At 40.4% G+C, this 9298-nt stretch overlaps 1 pseudogene; it reads left to right on the top strand.

The window, feature by feature from the left end:
• The first annotated feature begins 6795 nt into the window (after window positions 1-6795).
• Window positions 6796-7846, top strand: LOC129550540 (histone-lysine N-methyltransferase SETMAR pseudogene; annotated as a pseudogene).
• Window positions 7847-9298: the final 1452 nt, after the last annotated feature.

Here is a 9298-nt window from a genome sequence, read left to right as displayed (position 1 = left end):
TAGGAAATGGCAACCCACTCCAGTGTTCTCGCCTGGAGAATCCCAGAGACGGGGGAGCCTGGTGAGCTGCCGTCTATGGGGTTGCACAGAGTCGGAGAGTCGGACACAACTGAAGCAGCAGCAGAGGTGTCTGTTACTCTAAAGGAAGAAGGGTAAAAAGAAGGCACCTTTTCTCCTTTTTACACTGAAATGTTGCCTGGAGTATGAACTAGAGGCTTCCGTAGTGCCTGCATACCTCTATCTCAAAGGTCAGCCCAGAGGGCCCCCTCTTTCTCCAAATATTCTCTGTAAAGGCAACGTCCATGTTACCAGAGGCAAGCCTGAGGCTCCCTATTGGGAGGAATCTTCATTTTGTGCTCCTCTAGTTTCCAAGAGGTAAGTTGGACTTTCTCTTAATGCTTAAGTTATACTCTACCCATGTGTCCATTGGCTCCACCCTCAGCAAGGAGAAAGACTTCATCATATTGGTGAATTTGAGGGAGAGGAGGAACAGGGTGTGTTTGGGACTGGTCCTTCCACTTCTCTTGGGAGCATTCACTCCTAAATGTGAGCAAAGCAAGACCAACTCCTTTCTGCTGTACCAGGTGGAGTCTCTCTTTTACCAGGAAGGCTGTTGAATGGGGAGAGTTGGTGTTTATTCAGTGTTGCCAGTAATCGCATGGGATTATTCTGTTGGTGATTAGGAAGTCCCTTGGAGTCCCTTACCTATATGCAAGTGTTCAGTAATGGTAAAGAGGATGTGTTGGTTCGATCAGCCAGTTATTCTGTTATTTATTTATGCTGAATCGAATTCAACATTTACTGTATCAGGTATCTACCTGTAACACCATTGGTTCTCTCAGGTCTGTGGAATTTTACCTGGTGGCAGTGTATGTAAATATCATTTACATAAATGCTAAATGTAATGACCTTACAAAATTCTTCCTTGAGTTAATTGTGTAACAAGTCAACTATATATGAAGAAAAATGAAGAGACTAGGTTAAATCTCCTTTATTTGCAAGCATTGAAAAGATAAATAAAAATTGTCATCTGAGATGCACAACACTGTGCATGTTTCCAGGGGAAACATGGAAGTTAAAAATATGAGGATTCAGTAAAGTGAAAAGTAGATGAAAATGACATATATTTTCCCACTGGATCCCAAGAGAATGAGTTCAATTCGCATTAGGGAATCAATTTATACAGCAAATGTGCTATATAACATAAAATTAATCGAGTATATGTGTGGCAGAAAATGCTTTCATGCTAGGGATGGATACAGCAGTCAACAAAACAGACAAAAACTCCCACCCTTGTGGAGATTACTTTTTTCCACCTTTATTGAGGTATAATTACAAATGAGATTATTTTCTAATGGGCAAGACAGATAATGAATGCAAATATATAAAGTATATACTGTAGTATATTAGAAAGCAATGAGTTTTATGGAGAAAAAAATAAAATCAGAAAAGTAAATATTGAGTGATGAGATTGGGAATAAGGATTGCAATTTAAAAATAGGGCATTATTTTAGTAAACACCTGGAGGAAATGGAGGCAACTCATATTTTCGTCATCTTTAAACATGTTATTTATGTTAATCACTAAGGAAGTGAATGAGATAGAGAAGAGGTTAAAGGACTGAACCTTGGGATACTTCAAAACTAAGTGTTGAGATGAAGTGAAGGGAGATGAAACAGCAAAGCAGTTTGTAGGAACTGTTGTGGAAGTAACCATGAGAGACCCATTACCATCTGGGTATGTGTCCAGAGAAAGAGAGGCTAAGGAAGATTTAACTATGATTATTAACTGAACTTGGCATTAAACAGTCGGAGAAGGCAATGTCAAGCCACTCCAGTACTCTTGCCTAGAAAATCGTATGGACAGAGGAGCCTGGTGGGCTGCAGTCCATAGGGTCGCTACTAGTCGGACTGAGCGACTTCACTTTCGCTTTTCACTTTCACACATTGGAGAGGGAAATGGCAACCCAGTCCAGTGTTCTTGCCTGGAGAATCCCGGGGACGGCGGAGCCTGGTGGGCTGCCGTCTAGGGGTTGCACAGAGTCGGACACGACTGAAGCGACTTAGCAGCATCAGCAGCAGCAGCACATTGATGGGCAGATAATTTTATTTTATTTTTGTTTTTAATTGGAGGATAATTTCTTTACAACGTTTGTTGGTTTCTGCCGTACAACAATGCAAATCAATCATAAGTCTATATATACTTTTTAACCACCACTATTTCACAGAACCAGGAAGGAATCCAAGCAAAGATTTATCAGCTGAACATGTATAAACCTTGGACATAGAAAAGAGAAGACCAACCTGCATATGATTTTCTTTGGTACTTAATTTTTTTTTTCAGTTTCATGTCCGACTCCTTGTGACCCCATGAATCATAGCATGCCAGGCCTCCCTGTCCATCACCAATTCCTGGAGTTCACTCAAGCTCATCTCCATCAAGTCGGTGATGCCATCCAGCCATCTCATTCTCTGTCGTCCCCTTCTCCTCCCGCCCCCAATCCTTCCCAGCATCAGAGTCTTTTCCAGTGAGTCAACTTGTCTCATGAGGTGGCCAAAGTATTGCAGTTTCAGCTTTAGCATCAGTCCTTCCAATGAACACCCAGGATTGATCTCCTTTAGAATGGACTGGTTGGATCTCCTTGCAGTCCAAGGGACTCTCAAGAGTCTTCTCCAACACCACAGTTCAAAAGCATCAATTCTTCGGCAATCAGCTTTCTTACTGTGTATTTATTAAGATTTTTCCATGTGCCAACTTTTGTGCTATGGTAAGCAAATCACAGTCTTTCTTCTAGGGGCCAAAGAATAGATAACGTAACTTTAGGTAAGAAAGATGATCAGTTCAGTTCAGTTCAGTCGCTCAGTCGTGTCCGACTCCACGACCCCATGAATCACAGCACGCCAGGCCTCGCTGTCCATCACCAAATCCCGGAGTTCACTCAAACTCATGTTCACAGAGTCGGTGATGCCATCCAGCCATCTCACTCTCAGTCATCCCCTTCTCCTCCAGCCCCCAACTTTTCCCAACATCAGAGTCTTTTCAGTGAGTCAACTCGTCGCATGAGGTGGCCAAAGTATTGCAGTTTCAGCTTCAGCATCAGTCCTTCCAATGAACACCCAGGATTGATCTCCCTTAGAATGGACTGGTTGGATCTCCTGGCGGTACAAGGGACTCTCAAGAGTCTTCTCCAACACCACAGTTCAAAAGCATCAGTTCTTCGGTGCTCAGCTTTCTTCACAGTCCAACTCTCACATCCATACATGACCACGGGAAAAACCATAGCCTTGACTAGACGGACCTTGGTTGGCAAAGTAATGTCTCTGCTTTTCAATATATTATCAAGGTAGGTCGTAACTTTCCTTCCAAGGAGTAAGCGTCTTTTAATTTCATGGCTGCAATCAGCATCTGCAGTGATTTTGGAGCCCCCCAAAAATAAAGTCTGACACTGTTTCCACTGTTTCCCCATCTATTTCCCATGAAGTAATGGGACCAGATGCCATGATCTTAGTTTTCTGAATGTTGAGCTTGAAGCCAACCTTTTCACTCTCCTCTTTCACTTTCAACAAGAGGCTTTTGAGTTCCTCTTCACTTTCTGCCATAAGGGTAGTGTCATCTGCATATCTGAGATTATTGATATTTCTCCCAGCAATCTTGATTCCAGCTTGTGCTTCTTCCAGCCCAGCGTTTCTCATGATGTACTCTGCATATAAGTTAAATAAGCAAGGTGACAATATACAGCCTTGACGCACTCCTTCTCCTATTTGGAACCAGTCTGTGTTGCTTCCTGACCTGCATACAGGTTTCTCAAGAGGCAGGTCAGGTGGTCTAGGATTCCCATCTCTTTAAGAATATTCCACAGTTTATTGTGATCCACACAGTCAAAGGCTTTGGCATAGTCAATGAAGCAGAAATAGATGTTTTTCTGGAACTCTCTTGCTTTCTGCATGATCCAGCGGATGTTGGCAATTTGATTTCTGGTGCCTCTGCCTTTTCTAAAACCTGCTTGAACATCTGGGAGTTCACGGTTCACATATTGCTGAAGCCTGGCTTGGAGAATTTTGAGCATGACTTTACTAGTGTGTGAGATGAGTGCAATTGTGCGGTAGTTTGAGCATTCTTTGGCATTGCCTTTCTTTGGGATTGGAATGAAGACTGACCTTTTCCAGGCCTGTGGCCACTGCTGAGTTTTCCAAATTTGCTGGCATATTGAGTGCAGCACTTTCACAGCATCATCTTTCAAGATTTGAAATAGCTCAACTGGAATTCCATCACCTCCACTAGCTTTGTTCATACTGATGCTTTCTAAGGCCCACTTGACTTCACATTCCAAGATGTCTGGCTCTAGGTCAGTGATCACGTTATCGTGACTATCTTGGTCATGAAGATCTTTTTTGTACAGTTCTTTTGTGTATTCTTGCCACCTCGTCTTAATATCTTCTGCTTCTGTTAGGTCCATACCATTTCTGTCCTTTATCGAGCCCATCTTTGCATGAAATGTTCCCTTGGAATCTCTAATTTTCTTGAAGAGATCCCTTGTTTTTCCTATTCTGTTATTTTCCTCTGTTTCTTTGCATTGATCACTGAGGAAGGCTTTCTTATCTCTCCTTGCTATTCGTTGGAACTCTGCATTCAGATGCTTATATCTTTCCTTTTCTCCTTTGCTTTTCGCTTCTCTTCTTTTCACAGCTATTTGTAAGGCCTCTTCAGACAGCCATTTTGCTTTTTTGCATTTCTTTTCTATGGGGATGGTCAATTTGAACTTGTAAGACATAAGGAAGCAGTGGAAGATTCCAAACAGAAAGATACGTCTGTTTTTAGTAAAGGGTGATGATGATGATAATGGTCATGATTAAAAATGGTGTTTGTAGAAGCAAGAAGAAGTAGCACACTGACATTTAATACAGCTGCTTTTATGCTAATCAATGATTTTTCGAGGTAATGTGAAGGAAATATATTTTTCTGCCTTGGTTTCCTTACCTTAGTTAAGTGAAAATTCTGGAATTAAGAGATGAATATGTGGAGACATTGACTTCTTCAATTTCACCTAGTGCTTTTCAACCCATGTGAATACAGATATGTCTCAGATGTGCAACAAATCTCCTTTTAACACTTATGAGCCTCGTTCACAAACATGAGAAAAGTTTATTTTTTTAAAGACAAGATGAATTATACAGTGACTAAAAGAAGAATCCCACCTAGCAAACAGTTATATCTATGCTTTTCCAAAATAAAACTTAAGAACATTATTTTCTTTCCTATGGCATTACTCCCCTGTGAATTTAGAATGTTTTGCAAGGATTAATGGAGAGAGCCAGTTCATTTTTAATTTTAATTCTGCTCCTGTTTCTACAGTGCTTAGTGAGTCTGGAGAAAGTCACATGGCCATATTGTTTAGTCTCACTATTATTTGGTTTCTCTGAATGTAGTTAATGCCATATAGTTCTTCAGTAATCCTTTATTCATCTGACTTCATTTCACATTTATCTCATTTGGCATTGCAAATCTTGTTTTGCTCTGCCAGGCTTATATACTCATTCCTGATTGTTTAAGTGTGAGCTGACACAAATGACTAACTCTTAATGAAAGAAATTACACATATTTATTATGAAGTTTCCAAACTTTATTTCCTTCTAAACTATCTTTGTGTTTTTATGCACCATCTAAACTGAGATTTATTTATCTTTTCTTAAATCTTTATTTCATTTTATCTTTTTATTTATCTTTATTTTATCTTTTTTGTATTAAAAAAAGGTGTCCCTTTTCCTCTTCAAGATTGTACCTAGGACCCCATAACCTCCATCTTTTTTGGATCTTGTCTAAGCAAACACTCTCTCTTGCATTTTTTAACCATCCTTTTTTTTATTATTAAATTTACTTTATCCTAGATCTATACATTTTATTAAATTTCCCCATCCTAAAGTATAAACAAATACAAAGAAACACTAGCACAAAAATATTCCCCTCAATTGTATTATATTTTTGCTTTGTTTCATGGCTTAACCTTATTTTGAAGAACATGCTTTTCTGATTACAAAAGTAATATATGTACAGTTTAGGACACTTGGAAAATAGAACTTAAAGTAAAAAATTCACCATTGAAGAATAATTATTAATATTTTAGAGTATGTGCTTGGTCGCTCAATCATGTCTGACTCTTTGTGACCCCATGGACCGTAGCCCACCAGGCCTCTCTGTCCATGGGGATTCTCCAGGCAAGAATGCTGGAGTGGGTTGCTATGCCCTCCTCAGGGGATCTTTCCAACCCAGGGATTGAACTCAGTCTCCTGCATTGTGGGTGGCTTCTTAACCTTCTGAGCCATCAGGGAAGCCCTTTTAGGGTGTTTTCTTGCTTTATTCTTTTCATACTAAACTTTTCTTTTTGTGATAAACATGGTACAATTCAGTTTATATATTAGGTTAGTGCAACAGTAATTGTGGTTTTGCATTGTTGAACTTTACCATTTGATATTGGAATACATTCTTAATTAAATAAATGTGGTTGTGAAAGTGAAAGTCATTCAGTCATGACCAACTCTTTTCGACCCCATGGACTACAGAGTCCATGGACTTCTCCAGGCCAGAATACTGGAGTGGGTAGCCTTTCCCTTCTCCAGGGGATCTTTCCAACCCAGGGATCGAACCCAAGACTCCCACATTGCAGATGGATTCTTTACCAGCTGAGCCATAAGGGAAGCCCTATGTGGTTATATTATACATCATTTTAATGTGCAATTCTTGCTTTATGTTTTTTTTCTAGTGACCTGTTACTAGCTGTTTACTTTATGTATATAGACTATGGAAATGATGTTAGACAGCAAGCAAATTTGAGGGATTTTTTTTTAGGCGATTTCAAGATGGGTCGTAAAGTGGCAGAGACAGCTCACAACATCAATAACATATTTGGCCTAGGAACTGCTAATGAATGTGCAGTACAGCGGTGGCTCAAGAAGTTGTGCAAAGGAAACTGGCACCTTGAAGATGAAGAGTGCAATGGCCAACTGTCAGAAGCTGACAATGATCAGTTGAGACCAATCAAAACCGGTTCTCTTACAACTACATGAGAAGCTGTGCGAGAACTCAACATCAACCATTCTACGGTCATTCAGCACTTGAAGCAATTTGGAAAGGGGAAAAAGCTCCATAAGTGAGTGCCTTATGAGCTGATGGCAAAAAAAAAAAAAAAAAAAATCATCGATGTGAAGTGTTATTTGAAGTGTTATCTCTTATTCTATGCAACAACAGCAAATCATTTCTTAATTGGGTTATGAACTGTGATGAAAAGTGGATTTTGCATGACAACCGGTGACAACCAGCTCAGTAGTTGGACCAAAAAGCAGCTCTGAAGCACTTCCCAAGCCAAACTTGCACCCTCTCAAAAAAGGTCATGGTCAGTGTTTGGTGGTTTCCTGCTGGTCTGATCCACTACAGCTTTCTGAATCCTGGTGAAACCATTACATATGAGACGTATGTTCAGCAAATTGATGAGATGCACCAAAAACTGTAACGCCTGCAGCCAGCATTGGTCAACAGGACAGACTAATTCTTCTTCTCCATGACAATGCCTGACCGTATGTCGCACAACCAACACCTCAAAAATTGAATGAATTGGACTATGAGGTTTTGCCTCATCTGCCATATACACCTAATCTCTTGCTAATCAACTACCACTTCTTCAAGCATCTCAACAACTCTTTGCAGGGAAAACACTTCCACAACCAATGGGGGTAGAAAATGCTTTCCAAGAGTTAGTCAGATTCTGAAGCATGGATTTTTATGCTACAGGAATAAACTAATTTATGTCTTACTGGCAAAATATGTTGACTGTAATGATTCTTATTTTGATTAATAATGATGTGTTCGAGCTCAGTTATAACGATTTAAAATTTGTGGTCTAAAACCACAGTTACTTTTGTAACTATCTAATACATGTCTTATACTGCATGTTACAAATTACAATACAGTGGAAATATCTTCCTACATCAATTTCTATCCTGCAATTTGATTTTAATGGCTACATAGCATGCCATTGTATAAATGTACCAAATTTATACTGAAAATAATATCGTATATTTATTGCTTTTTTAAATTGTTGGTTTTCCCTACTATTATGGACATAGGGCGGAGAAGGCAATGGCAAGCCACTCCAGTACTCTTGCCTAGAAAATCCCATGTACGGGGGAGCCTGGTGGGTTGCAGTCCATGGGGTCGCTAGGAGTCTGACGTGGCTGAGCGACTTCACTTTCACTTTTCACTTTCATACATTGGAGAAGGAAATGGCAACCCACTCCAGTGTTCTTGCCTGGAGAATCCCAGGGACGGGGGAGCCTGGTGGGCTTCCGTCTATGGGGTCACGCAGAGTTGGACATGACTGAAGTGACTTAGCAGCAGCAGCAGCAGCAGCATGGACATAGGGAGTTTGATTATCTTATTCTGCCCATTTATGGTTAGAGCAGTTTTTGGTACATAGTATTCAATGAAAGTGTATTTGTTTGTTATAAGAGTCAATATGTTGTTGTTCAGTTGCCCAGTTGTGTCAGATCCTTTGTGACCCCATGGACTGTAAGACGCCAGACCTCCTGGTCCCCTGCCATCTCCCAAAGTTCATGTCCATTGCATCAGTGATGCCATCCAGCCATCTCATCCTCTGATGCCCTATTCTCCTTTGCACTCAATCTTTCCCAGCACCAGGGACTTTTTCAATGAGGCTGCTGTTCACATCAGATGACCAAAATACTGGAACTTCAGTGAGTATTTGGGGTTGATTTCCCTTAAGATTGACTGGTTTGATCTCCTTGCAGTCCAAGGGACTTTCAGGAGTCTTCTCTAGCACCACAGTTTGAAGGCATCAATTCTTTGACCCTCTGCCTTCTTTACGGTCCAGTTCTCACAATTGTACATGACCTTTGGAAGACCATAGCCTTGACTATGCAGACCTTTGTCGGCATAGTAATGTCTCTGCTTTTCAACACACTGTCTATGTTTGTCATAGCTTTCCTGCCAAGAAACAATTGTCTTCTAATTTTATGGCTATAGTCACCATCCATAGTGATATTAGAGCCCAGGAAGAGGAAATCTGTCACTACTTTCACCTTTTCCCCTTCTAGTAGTGGGGCTGGATGCCATGATCTTAGTTTTTATAATATTTAGTTTTAAGCTGACTCTTTTACTCTCCTCCTTCATCCTCATCAAGAGGTTCTTTAGTTCCTCTTCACTTTCTGCCATTAGAGTGGTATCACCCGCATATCTGAAATTGTTGCTATTTCTCCCACCTATCTTGATTCCAGCTTGTAACTCATCC

The sequence above is a fragment of the Moschus berezovskii genome, chromosome 1, assembly GCF_049115385.1.
Source record: "Moschus berezovskii isolate FMDL1 chromosome 1, NW_MosBer_1.0, whole genome shotgun sequence".
Lineage (NCBI taxonomy): Eukaryota > Metazoa > Chordata > Mammalia > Artiodactyla > Moschidae > Moschus > Moschus berezovskii.
This window is presented reverse-complemented; position numbering and strand designations above follow the sequence as displayed.